Source organism: Panthera leo, chromosome C1, assembly GCF_018350215.1.
Source record: "Panthera leo isolate Ple1 chromosome C1, P.leo_Ple1_pat1.1, whole genome shotgun sequence".
Lineage (NCBI taxonomy): Eukaryota > Metazoa > Chordata > Mammalia > Carnivora > Felidae > Panthera > Panthera leo.
In genome coordinates, this window is record NC_056686.1 from 27,194,576 (window position 1) to 27,214,244 (window position 19,669).

The 19,669-nt window shown below is 41.6% G+C and overlaps 1 protein-coding gene across 1 annotated transcript in view; it reads right to left on the reverse strand.

Moving 5' to 3' along the window:
• Positions 1 to 627: 627 nt before the first annotated feature.
• Positions 628 to 19,669, reverse strand: part of CC1H1orf216 (chromosome C1 C1orf216 homolog) — a 38,285-nt gene continuing 19,243 nt past the window's right edge. Inside the window, exons 4-6 of the transcript XR_006206353.1 lie at positions 15,069 to 15,113; positions 14,312 to 14,348; positions 628 to 707 (exon numbers count right to left, since the gene is read on the reverse strand). The gene's annotated coding sequence lies outside the window, so the exon portion shown is untranslated. The remainder of the gene's footprint in view (positions 708 to 14,311; positions 14,349 to 15,068; positions 15,114 to 19,669) is intronic.

Here is a 19,669-nt window from a genome sequence, read left to right on the forward strand (position 1 = left end):
ACAAATACAGAAAAACCTTGGTTTGCGAGCATAATTTGTTCCAGAAACATGCTTGTAATCCAAAGCACTCATATATCAAAGTGAATTTCAAGAACCATTGGCTTAGTTGTGATCATGTGACATTCGACGTCACATATTACTCATATTGCAAGACAACGCTCGTTTATCAAGTTGAAAATTACTAGAAACGTTTGCTCATCTTGCAGAACACTCACAGAACAAGTTACTCACAATCCAAGGCTTTACTGTATTAGGTATTGTTACTTAATTATTGATAAACAGGCTCATACAAATACACCTACACATAAGCCCCAAATGCAGAGGCCTTCATACATCAACCTTGCACACACAGATTCACACACAAGCTCACATTGTTTGAATGGTGCCTATCTCTTCACACTGGCCCACGAGTCCACTAAGACACATTCACACACTCCTCTGTAGACCTACACAAATATGTATGGGTTAAAACACACGCACAGTCTACCACATTACCATATAAATCTACACATTTCCAAGTTCATAAGCACACTTTCACTGAAAAGGACACTCACGTACTCCCATTTAGGCTCACATACATGCAGGTAAATTTGTGCACACTCACTCACAGAGGACCACATGGCTGCACAAAATTAAGCTGAAAGTCTTCCAGCCTGAGGAGAGTTGACTCGACATCGATGAGCCAGGGAGGACGTGATTTTGCCAACCTGTAGATTTGTGCCAAGACATTTGTATCATCAGAGATGATGAACCTATCTGTCTTGTGCCAAGGCAGGGAAGGAGAGAGAGAGAGAGAGAGAGAGAGAGAGAGAGAGAGAGAGAGAGAGAGAGAAGGTTTGGAAGAACAGAACTCTTCCCTCTCTCTCTTTGTCTGCCTCTTTTTAGATGCCCAAGGGTCCCAACTCCCATACTTCTGGGCAGAAGCTGGGGATCCTCAGAGCCACAGTTCCTGTCCTTGGAGAGCCCCCATCCCCCATGCCAATGCCACAGTCATCAGACACATCTCATAGGATGTCTGCACAAACTCAGTTGCCCCAAGACTCTTCTCTCCTGGTTTCACTACTGCATCCCCAGCAGGTGAGCAGTGTGCATGCAGATGGACCTCCACTTGGATGATGAAAAAATGGAGTGAGAGAAAGGAGGAACTCTATCCAGGAAGTGGCACATGTTTGTTTCATCAGGGCCTCAGCCTGGCACATAGGCCTTTTCACAAACCTCCAACCAGTTCCCAGCCTTTCCTTAAACAGCTGCTTTAATTCCTCTTGTCAAACCCACATTTCCACCACCTCCTGGCTTCACTCTCAGCACATAATTTCACCCCTTTCTTTACAGAGAACATACATAGTTTAGAGACCATCAGAAGCAGACACTTTTAGCTTCCTGAACATTCCCCAATAGAAACCTCCTCAAATTTGTTCTCATTCTTACGACAGGTCCACAAATAACTGCTCACTGATGCTCTGCATCCCACCCCTCCCATCTTTTCTAGAACCTTTCTCCATCACCTATTCCCTACTTCCTATATCTTCAGTCTCTTGTTCTCCACTAGATCCTTCCCCTTGCATTTAAATATGCTCATATCCCTCCCATCTTAAAAACAAGTTATTCTTCTATAAAACATTTTCTTCTATCTGCCATTCTGTCTCTCTCCCTCAATTCATTGCCAGTTTTCTTTGAAAAGTTGTGTCCTCTCACTCTATCCTCTTCTTATGGCCCTGCATTTCCCAAATCACTACAATATCTTCTATACTCCACCCACCCCCACTCCACCCACACACATCTGCCCACCAAGGGTACCAGCCATGTCTTTTGAACTGACTTCCCAGTCACTATAGTTGGAAGCTTTTGGCAGCCTTGGATATTATTGACCAGTCCTTCCTTGGGACTCTCTCCCCCGGTTGTCTTCTCTCTTGGCAAGTTTTGACTCTTTCATCTTCCTCTCACCTCTCTGGCCACTTCTCATTGGCTTCTTCCTCCTCTGTCTTATTCTTCAACTTTCCATGTCAATCATCCAATCAATATTAATTCTGTAACTTCTACCCCCTAAAGATCTCTAAAGGAAGAGAAGTCTACTTCTCTTTTCGCCAAGTGAAGCTTTCAGCTTTAATCTTGATTCAAACAACACCCTCCTAACTAGATTCCCTGGATCCATTCTTGCCTTTCTTAGCTTACTATGTACACCTCATTTGAGTTATCCTTTTAAAATACAAATATGATTATATCATTCTACTACATAATATCCCTCATTGGCCTCTCATTGCCTATACGATAAAAATCCAAACACTGAAAGAAGTCTTAACAAGGCCTATGTTCAGATCCCACTCCCACCTTCTCCTGTAGCCTCACCTCTCACACCTACCCCCTTGCCCTCTACATGCCTTTTCTATTTGGCTAAGCCCTTTTAAGATCCTCAAATACGGGATGCTATCTTTTGCCTTTAGGAATTTGAACATGGTATTATCTCTGTCTAGAACACTTCCCTACCTTCACTCCCTCCCTTTTCCTAAATAACTTGTCCTTCAGGGCTCAACTCCACCATTGGCTCCACCTTAAAACCCTCCCGACTCCATCCATCCTTTCATTCATCTGTTCATTTATTAAGCAAGAGTACCTGTATGTAAACTTTAAGACCCTCAAGGAGAATTCCCATTCCACCCATGGACCTGCTAGGAAAAAGAAAATGAGGGAAGAGGACTGTAGGGTCCTAACTACTTGATGGGAGGCAAAACTACTGAGAAAGAGGGTTCATTGAGCACAGAATGGCAATACATAGAAAAATAAAAGTCAATATTGAGAACTATGAGATTTCTCCCATGTATGTTTCAGTTAAAGTTTCCTCTCTGAGCATAATGAACTTACAAAGGGACATAGAGGGAACTCTATATGACCAGGAAAACCAATTTCATAACATATCATATTTATTGGGCACTACGGGCACTAGATAATCTACCACAATCTTTGTGACAAGATAAGTATTATGATTCCCATTTTGCAGATGAGGAAAATAAGATCCAGAATAGTTGGGTTATTTGTACAAAGTCTCACAGCAAATTCATGGCAGAGTCAGAGTCAGACCTCCTAAGTCTATCTGAACCCAAAGCCAATTGTCGGTCTTGGCATTCTCCTGCCCAGGGAGTGGGTTTCAAGGGAGGTTCAAATACACCAAGGAGATGGGGAGCCCATCGGTAGTTTCCACATTTAATGCCCCCATGACACCCATCCTATGTGTGCTGACAGTTTGACAACTTACACAGCAGCTGGTTTGCTCGGAGGAGATCTCTGTTAATTAAAATAGCACAAAGGGAGAGCGGTGCACAAACCATGTCAGTGGGTAATTAATGCAAAGGAGGGCCCAAGAGTGCAGAAATGCTCAGCCTCTACCTGACAGAGCCCAGCTTCACTCATTGCCCCCAGCTCAAAGTTGCCACTTTGTTCCTCTGGCCACGAGCTGCTACCTGCCTCCTATTCCATTGATGGGGGTGGAGGACCTGTCCCCTGGGCCAGAACCTGGGCTACTATTCTTACAGGGTCCTGGCCCTCTCAACCTCCTCTGAACTGTTCATCTCTCCCAGGGATCCAGGAGGACTGGATGAATCAGAGATATTGCCATCCATAGCCCAGTGCTTTGGGACATCATCTCTAAGAAAGAGTTAGTGTCTGCCTGCCCCTGTTCCATCAAGCGGACCACTGCCTTATCTCTCAGGGCAGGGGCCTCATATTATCCCGCCTCAATATCTGGTGTATTGGGATGAACTGAACCTGATGCCACCATGGCCTCTGCCTAGGGCTTGAGCTTGCTTCCCTGATGGACCTAGTGCCTGGTCCTCAATCTCATGGCTCTGCTGGATCCTGACCTCCTTCCCGGTCTTTCACTCATTTCATTATCATCGTACCTCCAGCAGGTATACTGCAAAAGTGTATTTCTCCGTTGTACAAATGAACAAACTGAAGTTCAGAGCAGCAAAGTAGCTTGTCCAAGGACAAGAGAAGCTTTCCTTTCTCTGTTCACAGGAAGGCATTCTGGCCTTGGGTTTAGCTACCCCCCTGCTTTTTAGTTTTTAATAAACTTTTTATAGGGGCCCCTGGGTGGCTCAGTCAGTTGGGCGTCTGACTTTGGCTCAGGTCGTGATCTCACAGCTTGTGGGTTTGAGCACCATGTTGGGCTCTGTGCTGACAGCTTGGAGCCTGGAGCCTGCTTTGGATTCTGTGTCTCCCTCTCTCTCTGACCCTCTCCCGCTCATGCTCTGTCTCTGTCTCTCTCAAAAAATAAACATTAAAATAAATAAATAAATAAATAAATAAATAAATAAATAAATACACTTTTTATTTTTAAATGACTTTAGATTTACACACATGTTACAAAGATGCTACAGAGAATTCCTGTACACACCTCACTCAACTTCCCCATTGCTAACATGTTATATTGCCAAGGCCTATTTGTCAAAACTAAGAAACTTACATTGTATACCTAGCTTTGAATCAGGCATTTTTTTCTCCCTGAGAGAGGAGCCATAAATTTCTCTCTCATCCGTCCACAGGTCGAGAGTGTAGATACTCACAATGTGACCCCTTCGATTCTAGTGTCGCTCCCCTGCACCTCTACCTTGCTCTCCGCAAAGAAAACCAAAAGAACCATCAAGGAAGTACAGCTATAGGACCAGAGGCCCAAACTCCCAGGCAGTGTCCTTCAGGTGCCCCACACATCAAGCCCCTCTTTCCATTAGCTTCCAAAGTTACCTTTTGCCCACAAACACCCTCTCCTTGCTAATCTCTTCACTAACTCTGCCATTAGTCCTTGTGGGTATCCATCCAGTGCCAACTTCATCCTCAAAGCTCTCAATCAGATTCAATTCAGCAAGTATCTATTAACAGTGCAGAAACAAATCCAGTCCAGCCCCTGACCTTGGGCAGCTCCTGGTATTTTGAGGAAAATAGACACTTCTGTCCATGATTAAAACATCATGTGGTAAGTACACAGTAATTAAGAGCTTGAGGTCTTCAATCACTGTGGGTGACATTAGTTTCCATGAACATCAGTTGTCTGAATTATAAAATAAGGATAAGAGTAGAACCTACATCATAAAGTGTTCATGATCGGGGCGCCTGGGTGGCTCAGTCGGTTAAGCGTCCGACTTCGGCTCAGGTCGTGATCTCGCGGTCCGTGAGTTCGAGCCCCGCGTCGGGCTCTGTGCTGACAGCTCAGAGCCTGGAGCCTGTTTCGGATTCTGTGTCTCCCTCTCTCTCTGACCCTCCCCCATTCATGCTCTGTCTCTCTCTGTCTCAAAAATAAATAAACGTTAAAAAATAAATAAATAAATAAATAAATAAAGTGTTCATGATCAACTAATTAAAAAAAAAACAAAACTGCCACTTATTAAGTCTGTCACTATCTGACAGGCACCGTGACAGTTGTTTTGCCTTGTTTAAGTCAAGGCTTACAAGTAAAAGTTTCCTTGCCTTTACAGTCAAAGCTAGGGATGATGGTGGCCTGAATCAAGGCAATGACTTGGAGAAGACATGATTAAAGAAACATTTTAGAAGTCAGTAAACGACTGGATTTGGGGAGACTGAGTAGGTACTAGTGACATTCATTGTGAGAGGGGAACTGGAGGAGGAACAGGTTTGGAGAAGGTGGTGAATTTAGTTTGAGCATGATGCATTGAAGGAGTCTTTGGAACATTTAAATGGAGATGCCCATCCGTTGCATATATGGGCTCAAAGTCAAGAACAGAAATAGAATCTTCTGAAGCATCTGTTAATAGATGATAGTTGAAAGCATTTGTGTAGATATAATTGCCCAAGTAGAGTCAAAAAAAAAAAAAAAAGGACAGAATTCAAGGTAACAACAATATTTAAGGGGTGAATAGAGAGGGAGAAATCTGTACAGGAAATGGAATCTTTTTTTAACATTTAGAAACATTTTAACATTTAAAACATTACTGTCTCTTACATCCTACACCTCCTCTGGATTTAATGTCTTTCTTAGTGATATACAACCTTTAATAATTCTTTTAGCAAAAACTGTTTTTGCCTTTATGTGACTGAAATCAATTTGTTTTGCCATCAACTTTCTGTGATAAGTCAGTCAGGTATAGAATTCTAAGTAGATAGTTATTTTTTTTCTCATACTTTGATGATATTATTCTATTGCCTTCTAGCATCTATTGTTGCTACTGAGAAGTCTCAATAGAGACTGTTGGTCTGATTGCAATTCCTTTTTATGTAATATATCTTCTCTTTTAGGTAGTTTTTAAGATTTTCTATTTTTCCTTAATGTTCTGTAGTTTCACTGTTATGTACAAGCTGTGACTCTATATTAATTTATGCTGCTTGGGACACTATGTTTATTTTCAATCTGAGAATTCATATCGTTCATCAGTTCTAGAGAATTATTATCCAATATCTCTCCTAATATTGTCTTTCCCCCATTCTCACAGCTCTCTCCTTCTGGAATTCCTATGAGATGTATTTTGAAGCTTACAATACCACTATTTGAGTCTGCGTTTTTCCCCCCAGATCTTTTTTTTTAAGTTTATTTATTTTGAGGGAGAGGGAGAGAGCAGGAGCAGGGGAGGGGCAGAGAGAGAATCTCAAGCAGGCTCCACGATATCAGCACAGAGCCCAACATGGGGCTCGATCTCACAAACCATAAGATCACGACCTGAGCCAAAATCAACAGCTGGCTGCTTAACCAACTGAGCCATGCAGGTGTCCCTCCCCCCAGATCTTTATGTTGTAATAGATCCCAGGTTATTTCCAATGATCTATATATTAAAATTCAACAAATTTATCTTCAGTTACGTCTAGTTAACTGTTTAACTCATCCACTGAATTATTTTTTTAATTTTTAAATTTTTTAAGTAAGCTCTGTGCCCAGTGTGGGGTTCAAACTCACAACCCGGAGATCAAGAGTCACATGCTCTACCAACTGAGCAAGCCAGGCACCCCCTCCACTGAATTATTTTTTTCAAAGACTACAATTTTTATGTTTAGAATTGTATTTCGGGGTGCCTGGGTAGCTCAGTCAGTTAGGTGTCAGACTTCAGCTCAGGTCATAATCTCACAATCCTGGATTTCAAGCCCCACATTGCGCTCTGTGCTGACAGCTCAGAGCCTGGAGTCTGCTTCAGATTCTGTGTGTCTCTCTCTCTCTCTCTGCCCCTCCTTGGCTTGTGCTCTCTCTCTCTCTCTCTCTCAAAAACAAACATTAAAAATTCTTTTAAAGAATTGTATTTCAAATTCACCTATTAATTTTTAATGGTACCTTATTTATGCCTTATGTTCTTTGTTATTTTCTTTCTCTCCTTGGCCATTTTATACTCCACTAGATTATCATCTATTCTTTGCAGGTTATCTCTTCTGCTATTTGATTTCCTTATTTGTTTTGTAATTTTTATTTGTGAACATATCTTCTAGGAAATTTTCATTCATAGGATTCTATCAGTGCCCTGGGTTGTGCAGTAGATTGTGGATTGCCTCTGGCCAATGTAGTTTGCTGGCTCAGGATCAATTTTTATCTTAGGTGGGGGCTGCTTTGAGGTTGAGATTTCTATATCATAAATAGAAAGGTAGTGCATAAAAAGAAAGGTAGTGCAGAATCACAGCCTTCTACTCACATATTGATCAGGCCAGAGGGTCAGATTTCTCAGGGTTGACATAAGCACTTCTAGTCTAGACTAAGTGGCCTATTTCCACTTCTGTCCATATTCTCCAGGAAATGAACCAGGAAAGAGTTCCATAGATCTAAATTAACAGACAATACAGCCCTTTCCTACCTCCATCTTTATGCTAGGAGCCTAATTTTATCCTGTAGTCTTAACTCCAGCTGGCATCTAGTATTAAAAGCAAAGCCCCAAAGTTTAGATCTCAACCCCATCATGGGCTACATGGCCTTAGCTCCCACTCACACTAAAGGAATCCATAGTGTTGTTTTGACATTTGGAATTTTCCCTTCATTGCTTTCAAGCTCAGATACACTTTTTTTTTAATTGGAAGGAAAAAACCTAGAACTTTCTATCTCTCATTTCTATGTATTTGGATCAAAATTCTAGCTCAGTCTGACATCTCAAATAGAAATGCTGAAATTCTATGAAGAAATTATAACAAAGGTTTGACAGTAACATGGAGACAATTATGTCTCAGAAGACAACAGAGAAAAAAGTTTGAAGAAAGGGAATCAAGTGTATCATACCAAATATTGTATGTGGACAAGTGAAATAAGAATGGAATGGATACCATTAAATGTGAAGCATGGAGGCTATTGACTACCCTCTGAGAGTGTTTCATGGGGCAGTGGGAAACAGAAGACTAATTGTAGTGAACTAAAGAGTAAAAGGGGGAAAATAGAGAGAGGAGATAGGAGGTTCTCCTTCTGAAGTGGGACTTTGCAGAGAGGAGACTGGGCTGGTGATAGTGGGACAAGGGGTTGGAGTTAGGTATTTGTGGGCTAAGGGAAGGAAACAGTGAAGGCAGAAGAGCAAGAAGATGTAGGAAAGAAAAGATGTTCCACAAAGGCTAAAAAAGGCAGGGTTCAAACTCACAGTCATCCACAATGACATATCACTTCACACCTGTTGGTGATAATGGCTATTGACAATGGCTATCATCAAAACAAGAAACAGTAAGTGTAGGTGAGGATAGGGGAAAAAGGGAACACTTGTGTACTGTTGGCAGGAAAGTAAATTGGTGCAGTCACTACGGAAAACATCATGAATTTTCCTCAAACAATTAAAAATAGAGTTGCCATATGATCCAGCAATTCCACTTTGGGGTATTTTATCCAAAGAAAACAAAAATACTAATTCAAAAAGATGTATACTCCTCCATGTTCATTGCAGCATCATTTACCATAGCCAAGACATGGAAACAACCTAAGTGTCCTTTGACTGACAAATGGATAAAGATGTTGTGGTGTACACACACACACACACACACACACACACACACACACACACACACACACAATGAAATACTACTCAGCCACAAAAAAGAATGGGCCTCACTATTTGCAATAGCAGGGATTGACCTTGAGGACATTATACTAAGTAAAATGAGTCAGATGGAGAAAGACAAATACCGTGTGACTTCACTTATATGTGGAATCTAAAAAACAAAACACACACGCAAACAAAACAAAAACAAAAACAAGCTCACAAATACAGGAATGGACTGGTGGTTGCCAGAGGAGTGGAGGAATGGAGTAGAGGTGAAATGGATAAAGGGGAACACAGGGATGACTTAGTGGCTCAGTCGGTTAAAAGCATCCAACTCTTGATGAATTTCAGCTCAGGTCATGATCTTACAATTTGTGAGATTGAGCCCTGCATTCAGCTCTGTGCTGACAGTGTGGAGCCTGCTTGGAATTCTCTCTCTCACCCTCTCTCTCTGCTCCTCGCACACACTCTTTCTCTCTCTCTCAAAATCAATAAATAAACACTTAAAAGAAAAAGAAAACTGGATGAAGGGGAACAAATGGTACAAACTTCCAGTTATAAAATAAACAAGTAATGGAAATGTAATGTACAACATGGTGACTATAGTTAACAATACCATATTGCATATTTGAAATTACTAAGAGAGTAAGTCTTAAAAGTTCTCATCACAAGAAAAAAAATCTGTAACTTACATACGCTGACGGATAGTAACTAGTCTTATTATGGTCATAATTTTGCAGTATATACAAATACCGAGTTATTATGCTGTACTCTTGTAACCAATATAATACTATATGTCAATTATACCTCATTTATAATAATAACAATAATAATGAAAGCAAAGTAGTTGTTGGACTTTCCCAGAAGGCGAAATCAGAATTGAGAGAGAAAGATGGGAGAGCAGAGATCATTTGAGTTGGGGGTGGGGGGGGGCAGGTTGAGGGGGTTCATATCCACAGCTAAGTGGAGTCAGTAGCTTGGCCCTGGTTGAAGCAGAAGCAGAATAGGTAGGGCTTGAACAAGTCTGAGCATGTGGGATGAGGTGGGGATAAGAGAGGCAGCATCACTGAATGCCCCTCAAGGGCAGAAAGGCCCCGCGACCCCCTATCACAACCCTCAGCAGGCCAGCCTGTAGTGGGTATTAGTCAGGCAGATGCTGCAGAAGGCCAAGGGTAAGGGAATTTGGGTGCTGGTGAGAAGGTAGGGCCGGCACAGGTGGGGCTGGGTGGAGGAAGGGTTCAGAGAGAGAGAAAGAGAAGTAGGTAGGTACAGGGGCGCCTGGCTGGCTCAGTCTGACTCATGGTTTTGTGGGTTTGAGTCCCACATCGGGCTCTGTGCTGGCAGCACAGAGTCTGCTTGGGATTCTCTCCCTCTCTGTCTATCCCTCCCCTACTCACATGGTCTCTGTCTCTCTCAAAATAAATAAATAAATAAATTTTAAAAATTAAAAAAAGAAAAGAAGTGGGTAGGTAAACCATCCTTGGGCAGAGAGTGGAAGCAAGAGTGCAAGAACTGTGTGAAAGTAAACATTTCCAAAAGTGCAGCTTGGAAACTTTTCATATATGTAAATTGTTTTGTCATTCTCTTTGGGGCTTGATCAGTAGATGAAGAATGAATGAATGCATAGATGAATGAGTGAATGACAACTAATAGATCAAAGGAAAACAGAAAGAGAGAGAAGTTGGAGAGAGAGACAGGCAGGGGGCAGACAGCTAGGTGACTAGATGAGTATAAAATAGCTGGACTGGGTGCCCAGGTGGCTCCTTAGGTTAAGCATCCAACTTCGGCTCAGGTCATGATCTCACAATTCGTGAGTTTGAGCCCAGCATCAGGCTCTGTGCTGACAGCTCAGAGCCTGGAACCTGCTTCGGATTGTGTCACCTTCTCTTTCTGTTTCTCTCTCTCTAAAATAAATAAACATTAAAAAAAAGAAATGTTAAATAAATAAACAAACAAACAAACAAACAAACAAATAAAATAGCTGGACTGACAGGTTCATTCTCCTCCCTAAACTCAACCTTTCTAGACTGGGTTATGTTCTCTGTATTCCTCCTCTTTTTCCTTCCTCTCTCTCATCCTGCTGTTATCTTGGGGTTCAGTGCCAAGGTTGGAGGGAGCTGGGGAGTTACTTTGTAAAGGGCTGCTTCTGAGGGCTGGCACTAGGGTGGGGCACTGGGGCTGGAGGGGGCAGCTTTGGGGATGTAGTTGGGGGGGTGGTTTGCAACTGAAGCTGAGGGGGGAGGGGCAGGGAGAGGGGACGCAGAGGTGCCCCAGGCATGGAAGCTGCAGAGGTGTCAGAGACGGAGATTTAATGACAACCCTGGGGTCCACCTGCACAGACGAGCAGGGCTGGGAGGTGGGAGCTGTGGGAAAATTGGAAAAAGGACACGTTCATTTTTCAGCACAGGTCTCTCTTCTTACACACACACACACACACACACACACACACACACACACACACACACCTTTAATAAAGAGCCAGAGGCTTGCTCTGTGCTGGCTCTCACTCCATTTACACAAAAGACCCCCAGGAAACAGGTTGTAAAGAGGGATAAAGAGAGTCCTGAGAAGGAATGGGGTTGCTTTCTCCCCTGGGCTTTGCCCCTGTCCATGTACCTGCAACACCTGATTTAAGCTGTCCGCATTTTTGCTTGTAGATTTTTTTTGCAGTGGGTATAAGATCATTATTTTATTGGTCACCAACCACAAGTAATTCATTTTTCAATCATGACTTGTAAAGCGCATCACCTACAGAGTTAGTTTCACTCCTAAGCTCTGATGGTCGTAACTTATGCCACTTGCTTGTGATGCTGCTGATTATGGATTGCATGAGGTCACTTGGCTCTGATGAACCCCTGGCAGTGGTCAGCGAAAGATGCACAAGAATGGAGCTCATGGCAATCACTTTTGTTTGTTTGTTCACTTTTGCGTGTATGGTAAAATATACATAACAAAAAATTTACCATCTTAACTATTTTTTTTTTTACATTTATTTTTGAGACAGAGAGAGACAGAGCATGAACGGGGGAGGGGCAGACAGAGAGGGAGACACAGAATCAGAAGCAGGCTCCAGGCTCTGAGCCATCAGCCCAGAGCCTGACGCGGGGCTCGAACTCACGGTCTGTGAGATCATGACCTGAGCTGAAATCAGACGCTTAACCGACCGAGCCACCCAGGCGCCCCACCATATTAACTATTTTTAAGGGTACAGTTCTGTGGCATTAAGTACATTCCCTCTGTTGTGCAACCATCACCACCATCCATCTCTAGAACTCTCTTTTCATCTTGCAAAATAAAACCCTATACTCATTAAATAATAACTCCCCATTTCTCTCTCTCCCCCAGTCTCTGGCAACCATCATTCTACTTTCTGCCTCTAAATTTGATTATCCTAAGTACTTTATATAAGGGGAATCATTCAGCTTTTGTTCTTTGTTCACTGGCTTTTCTCACCTAGCATGATGTCCTCAAGGTTCATCCATGCTACAGCATGTGTCAGGATTTCCTTCCTTTTTAAGGTTGATTAATATTCCACTATATGTATGTATCACATTTTGCTTATCAATTCATCATTGATGACACTTGAGTTGCTTCCACCTTTGGCAGCTGTGAATAATGTTGCTATGGGGCGCCTGGGTGGCTCAGTTGGTTAAGCATCGGGCTCTTGATTTCAGCTCAGGTCTCACGAACTGTGAGATCGAGCCCTACATCAGGCTCTGCACTGACAGCAAAGAGCCTGCCTGGAATTCTGTCTCTTGCTCTCTATATCCTTCCCCACTCCCTCAAAATAAATAAATAAACATTAAAAGAAATTTAAAAAATAATATTGCTATGAACCTGTTTGAATGCTTGCTTTCAGTTCTTTTGGGCATTTACCCAGAAATGAAATTTTTGGATCATATAGTAATTTTACGTTTAATTTTTTAGGAATTGTCATACCATTTTCCACAGCATCTTCACCATTTTACATTCTAACCAGCAATGCACAAAAAGTACAATTTCTCCACATCCTCATAAACATGTGCTATTTTCTGTTTTTGTTTTCTAATTTCTGACCAAGTCAGCCTCTGCTGACTGCAGGGCTTAGTTCAGAGGAATGTGGCACAATCAGTGGCCAAAAGAGACTTTTGGCCCAGGCTTAATATGCATGAGGAGCCTGAATTTTGTATTTAAAATTTTATTTCCAACGAGATTATACACAGATGTTATATTTTTATACTACAATTAAAATAATGAATTTATTACTGGAAGCATTTAAGTTATACTACATTTAAAGCACATTGTTTTGGTATTAGACATGTTTAATGCACCTATACACTCAAATAAATAAAAGTAGCCTGGACTCTGTCAAACTCAGAGAGGCCCTGACTGGCTGCCCTTCCTGAAAACACCAGTTTTCACCTTACATTGTTGTGCCTCTGTTCTCTTCTCTATCTATTCTTCCTTTTCCCAGCCCTTCTGTGTAAGCCTTCATTCCCTAAGACTCAGGGGGCCCCTCATCTTCCATTATCTCGCCCCACAGCCCCATGTCCACCATCTTTCTTATGACAAATGGTCCCCAAATCTCTCTCACACAAACAAACTTTCCTCCCAAGCCCAGATATGTATTTCCAACTGTGTAGAATTGGTTCCCTGAAAACAGACTCCAAAATGGAGATCTGTAGGCAGGAAGTTTTGGGGGGAGTACTCTCGGTATCAGCATCAATGGGGGAGGGGAGGAAGTATAATTGGGCAGATGAAGGAACTGAATGGTCAAAACAAAAGCCACCACCAATCCCATAATGAGCTTGGGAATCTGGACAGCCTTCATATTTGTCCTGCCTTGAGCAAGGAGGCCTGACCTTTATATCTCCACTTTGGTTAGTCATTGATGTTGATTGCCTAGGAAGGCAGTGTGACTTTGGGCCTCATCAGCTGAGGACAGGTACAAATACAGACTGGGACTCAGTTGAGAGCCCTCAGTCACCAACACTTCCAGGATGGGGGAATGAGTGCTTTGGACCTGAAAGAGGGATCTGGGTGACATACCACAGTATCTGCTACACCAGCCCCCACTTGGACGTCCTTGGGTATCTCAAACTTGATATGCCCCAGACTGAACTGCCCCTGCTCCTTTTCTGGGTTCTCTCTCATGTTATTACCAAATTCTTAGGCTTGTCAAGTCTGAGTCAGTTATCTCCCCTCTCCTTTGCCCTACATCCAACTGACATACCTCATAAAGGATATTAGACTTGGCCTAAAGTCTCTTGAATTCATCCCCATCACCTCCTTCCCCACTCCCATGGACCTGCCTCAAGCCCTCACCAAGCCCTCACAACCTTGTTATAGCACTGTACTTCAATCACCTTCCAACAGACTCAGGGGAAAGAGCCACTTACCACAGAATAGGTGCTGCATGAAAGCTTTACTGGGATACTGTTAAAAAAAAAAAAGAGAGTGATACTCAACCTCCTCAGAAATTAGGAAGGAAGGAAGAGAAAAGGAGGAAAATTAAAATAACAGTTCTAATAACATATTGTTAACTGTATTATATATACCAATATAGAGTATATTTTGTTAGTTACATATACAATTATATCTAATAATTAGTGATTTTGAATTTATTAAATTTGCAAAGATGTCTTCATTTCTCAAGAGCAATAAAGACCCTTTGTTCTAGGAATCCTAACTGTTAGTTTGAATTATGAGGGAAAATATGAACAAAGATGTTAATTATAGCATTATTCATTAGAGTAAAAAAAATTGGAAGCATCTTAATTATCTAACAATAGGGTATGAGTTAAGTATGTTGTGGTTTGTTCTATGTAACATTATAAAATCATTAAAAATAATGGTCAAGGGGCACCTGGGTGGCTCAGTTGGTTAAGCCTCTGACTTCACCTCAGGTCTTGATCTCACAGTTCTGTGAGTTCATGCCCCACATAAGGCTCTCCACTGACAGCATTGAGACTGCTTCAGGATCCTCTGTCTCCCTCTCTCTGCCCTTCCCCCGCATGCACACTCTCTCTCCCTCTCAAAAATAAATGAACATTTTTTTAAAAATTTAAAAAAATAATGGTCAAATAGTCAGTGTAATAGCATGGAAAATGATTACTGCAAAGTTGAGTAAACAAAATTGGGATTTATCATACTTACACATTATGGTTGCGATGACATAGAAAATGTGATTGGGGAAACAATCTGAAAGGAAATACACCAACATGCTAAGAGTCATTGTATAAGAGAAAAGAGAGTCATTCCTGATATCTTTAGCTACTCTTCTTTCACCATAATCTCCTCCTCATTTTGGTATTGACAACATTATTTTCTTAGTATATAAAGTGCTATGGAAATGCAATTCCAAGATTCACTGCCTTCCACCACAATGCTACCTGAAACCCCTCTTACACAATAATTATGGAGTCACCACCAGCTATCGATAATACCACAACCTTAGTTTACAACTTTGTAGTTGATGGCATTATTTTATGATATGATATGATATGATATGATATGATATGATATGATATAAGGTAATATATAATGTAATATAACTATAATAAATAAAAATGTATCAGCGCTTTAGTTCTTTTTATTGCTAGGTAATATTCCATTGTATAGTTATACCACATTTTGTTTATCCATTCATCTGTTGAAGGATACTTGGGTTTGTTAAAAAAGAAACAGTAAGCTCAAAATGGCATCATTGGTGCTAAGCCTGCATTAGCAACCAAGACTTAATACCTAACCTAACTTCAGTTTCAGCTAGAATTTCTTCTTACCCCACCTCCTTCTGCCTATAAAATTTTCCATTTTGTACAGCTCCTTGGAGCTCCTTTCTATCTGCTGAGATGAGATGCTGCCCAATTCATGAATCATTAAATAAAGCCAATTAGATCTTTAAATTTATTCAGTCAGATTTTTTCTAAAGGTTGTTTCCACTTTGGGCTATTATGGGAAATGCTGCTGTGAACATTCCTGTACATGTTTTGTGTGTGTGTGTGTGTGTGTGTGTGTGTGTGTGTGTGTGTGTGTGTGTGAGAGAGAGAGAGAGAGAGAGAGAGAGCGAGAGCGAGAGAGAGAGACTGTATGTTTTCAATTCTCTTGGGAATATATGTACTAAGAGTGAAATTAGTTGGTTGTGGAATTATAGTAACTCCATTTGAACCTTTTGAGGAATTGCCAGATTGTTTTCCAAGCAGCTGCATCGTATTACATCCCCTCCAGAAGGTCACAAAGGGTCCCATTTCTCCACTCCTCACCAACACTTGCTATTATCTGTTGTTTTGGTTATAGCCATGCTTGGTGGGTGTGAAGTGACATCTCATTGTGGTTTGATTTGCATTTTCCTGACAGCTAATGATGTTCACCATTATTCATTTGTAACCAAAAGGATTTTTTTGACAAAATAAAGTTGAAATGTTCCCATTATAAAAGTAATTCATGCATATTATTAGATATTTTGGAAACGTCTTTTTTTTTAAATTCAACCACACCCAAATAGCACCATCTAGAGGTGATCACTATAAATATGTCAGTGTGGTTCAATTTTTTTTCCTCTCTACTCTTTCTAAAATATGCCTAAAGTCACATGACATTTGCAGTTTTGCCTCTGGCATTTCACCTAATGTGATAAAATGGGAATTTTCCCATTACTGGATGTAACAATTTCTTTAGCCATTCCCATACTGATGGACCTCGGTCATTTCCAGCTGTATAAAATATTGTAAATAAAGCAATAGTACAGTGATTTGATACTGCTTTTCGATCTGTGTTCCATCTGTCCAGTAAAGCTGAGATCTTTGAGGACAAAGAACCTGTTTTCTCTTCCCTTTCCATGCATTGGCATCCTCCTGGGACAGTCCTGGGTACAGAGGACTTACTGAGTCTTCACTGCAGGACAGGAACTCTTCTAAGTAATTGACACACAGTGCATTTAATCCTCACAACTTCCCCATGACTAAGTAATATTATTATTATCCTTACTTCAGACACGAGGAAGTTGAGGTAAAGAAATTTTCCCAAGGTTATCAGCTAGTAAAGGACAGAAGTGGAATTTTAATCCAGGCAGCCTGGTCCCAGAGTCTGAACTCGTAACCATCAGCCATACTGCTTCCCTTGATGGTGGAGGCAAACTGGTAATGGGAGACAGTCATCTGGGCTTTGGGGATAGGTTGGTTTCATGTTTGAAACCTGGCACCCAAGCTTCATCCCTTAATTGGGAAGATCAGGAAGTCTTGGTGGAGGGAAGTGATTCAGATCCAACTTACAGGACAGCAACTTCCAACTGTCTCCAGCCTCACACCTTTCTCATCAGCCGGCAAAGCACTGGAGTGGTCTTTCTCGGCTGCAAATCCCATCTTGTCACTTCCCTGCTTTAAGCTCTCTACTGGCCTCAGGATAAATACCCAAGCCCATATTTGGCAGGCCTGGTTCTCTCTAGCTTCATCTGTCTCCTCTCTCCACCTGGCTTCTCCTCCTCTTTGCCTTATCCTCACATCCTACAATCCCCACCACACTGGGTCTCACTCTTCTACCTTTTGTACAGTGCCCTGGACAGCTCTTTCCTACCTTGCCCCTGCTTATGTTGGCTGCCCTCAAAATCTGCTTAACCACTCCCCCTTCTAAAAAGCGTGCTCCAAATCCACTCATTGGATTGTGTCCCCCTACTAGAGCTGTACTTCTCTACTGACACTCATCATATTTCTTGTAATTGCTTTTCTTAAAAACAATACAGGAGCGCCTGGGTGGCTCAGTCAGTTAAGTGTCCAACCTGACTCAGGTCATGATCTTGCAGTTCACAAGTTTGAGCCCTGCCTCAGGCTCTGTGCTGACAACTCAGAACCTGGAGCCTGCTTCAGATTCTGTGTGTCCCTCTCTCTCTGCCCCTCCCCTACTCACATTCTGTCTTTCTCTCAAAAATAAACATTAAAAATTTTTAAGACTTTTTTATGTTTATTTTTATTTATTTTGAGAAATAGAGAGCAAGTAGGGGAGGGACAGAGAGAGAGGGAGACAGAATCCCAAGCAGAGCCCGATGTGGGGCTTGAACCCTTGAACTTTGAGATCATGACCTGAGCCAAAATCAAGAGTTGGATACTTAACTGACTGAGCCACCCAGGCACCCCAACAATAAGTTTTTTTTTTTAACATTTATTCGTTTTTTTTTAAATATGAAATTTATTGTCAAATTGGTTTCCATACAACACTCAGTGCTCATCCCAACAGATGCCCACCTCAATACCCATCCCCCACACTCCCCTCCCTCCCACCCCCCATCAACCCTCAGTTTGTTCTCAGGTTTTAAGAGTCTCTTATGTTTTGGCTCCCTCCCTCTCTAACCTTTCTTCTTTTTTTTTTTCCTTCCCCTCCCCCATGGTCTTCTGTTAAGTTTCTCAGGATCCACATACGAGTGAAAACATATGGTATCTGTCTTTCTCTGTATGACTTATTTCACTTAGCATAACACTCTCCAATTCCATCCACGTTGCTACAAAAGGCCATATTTCATTCTTTCCCATTGCCACGTAGGATTCCATTGCGTATATACCCCCATGCTATAAACATGGGGGTACAAGTGCCTCCTGTATCCCTTGGGTAAATTCCTAGCAGTGCTATTGCTGGGTTATAGGGTAGATCTATTTTTAATTTTTTGAGGAACCTCCACACTGTTTTCCAGAGCGGCTGCACCAGTTTGCATTCCCACCAACAGTACAAGAGGGTTCCCGTTTCTCCACATCCTCATCAGCATCTATAGTCTCCTGATTTGTTCACTTTAGCCACTCCGACTGGCGTGAGGTGGTATCTGAGTGTGGTTTTAACATTTATTCATTGTTTGAGAGACAGAGAGAGAGAGCACAAGCAGGGGAGGGGCAGAGAAAGGGGGAGACCCAGAATCCGAAGCAGGCTCCAGGCTCCGAGCTGTCAGCACAGAGCCCAATGCGGGGCTTGAACTCATGAAACACTAAATCATGACCCAAGCTGAAGTCAGATGCTTAACCGACTGAGCCACCCAGGCGCCCCAACAATACATTTTTATGATAGAAATTTCAAATGTAAGAAAAACAAAAGAGGATATGCTCACCACACAACTTCAGTTATCAATTCACATCGTCTGGTTTCCCCTGAGCTCCCAACTACTTCCCTCCTCCTGTAATTATTTTTAAGCAAGTAATATAGATTATTTCATTTCATCTGAAAATGTTTGATTTAGCAAGTGTCTTCTAAAAGATAAGGATTTAGGGGCGTCTGGGTGGCTCAGTCATTTGAGCATCTGACTTCGGATCAGGTCATGATCTCACAGCTTGTGAGTTCAAGCCCCACATCGGGCTCTGTGCTGCAGCTCAGAGCCTGGCGCCTGCTTGGGATTGTGTTTCCCTCTCTCTCTGCCCCTAACCCACTGGCATTCTGTTTCTGTCTCTCTCAAAAATAAATAAACATTAAAATTTTTTTTTAATTTTTTTAAGTAAATAAAAGATAAGGATTTTAAAAATCAAAGTTATGGTATCATCATCATATTTTTTAAAACCTATTATAATTTTCTTTTTTCAACGTTTTATTTTGAAAAATTTCAAACCTACCTAAAAATTGCAATAGTAATTCAATGAGCAACACTAAAATTCTCGCCCAATTCACCAAGTTTTAGCATTTTGCCACATTTGTTCTCTGAGCCATCTGAGACTAATTTGTGAAAACCATGATCTTCCATTCCTATACATTTCCACATTTATTTCACCCAAACAAGGAGATTCTTCTAT